Source organism: Elephantulus edwardii, unplaced genomic scaffold, assembly GCF_000299155.1.
Source record: "Elephantulus edwardii isolate Elephantulus edwardi_28Jun2011 unplaced genomic scaffold, EleEdw1.0 scaffold00057, whole genome shotgun sequence".
NCBI lineage: Eukaryota > Metazoa > Chordata > Mammalia > Macroscelidea > Macroscelididae > Elephantulus > Elephantulus edwardii.
This window is the reverse complement of record NW_006399807.1, coordinates 3,336,934-3,337,442: the sequence shown is the minus strand read 5'-3', so window position 1 is coordinate 3,337,442 and position 509 is coordinate 3,336,934.

The following is a 509-nucleotide window of genomic DNA, read 5'->3' as shown; positions in this document are numbered from 1 at the left end:
TATTAAGAATAATTTTGAAGCAATGAACGCCAATGATAGAAGACCAGATGAGTTGTAGTATGATATCAAGGATATCACCCATGAAGAAAGCAAAAAGTCTTTACAAAAAAAGAAGAGAAAAAAGAAAACAAAAGGGATGTCAGAAGGACTCTGAAGATTGTACTGGAATGTCAGGAAGCCAAATCTAAAGGAAAACATTTTGAAGTAAAAGAGCTGAACAGATAGCTAAAAAGGGCAGCTCAGGAGGACAAAGCAACATACTATAATGGAATGTGTAGATGGCTGGAATTGGAGAATAAAAAGGGAAAACTCGTTCTGCATTTCTCAAGCTGAAAGAACTGAAAAACAAATTTAGGCTTTTGTCATAATGTTGAAAAATGCTATGGACAATGTATTGAATGACCCAGAAAGCAGCAAAAGAAGATGGAGAACTGAGGCACAAACAGAGATTTGTACACCAATGTTCATAGAAGCATTATTCATCATCGCAAGAACATGGAAACAGCCCA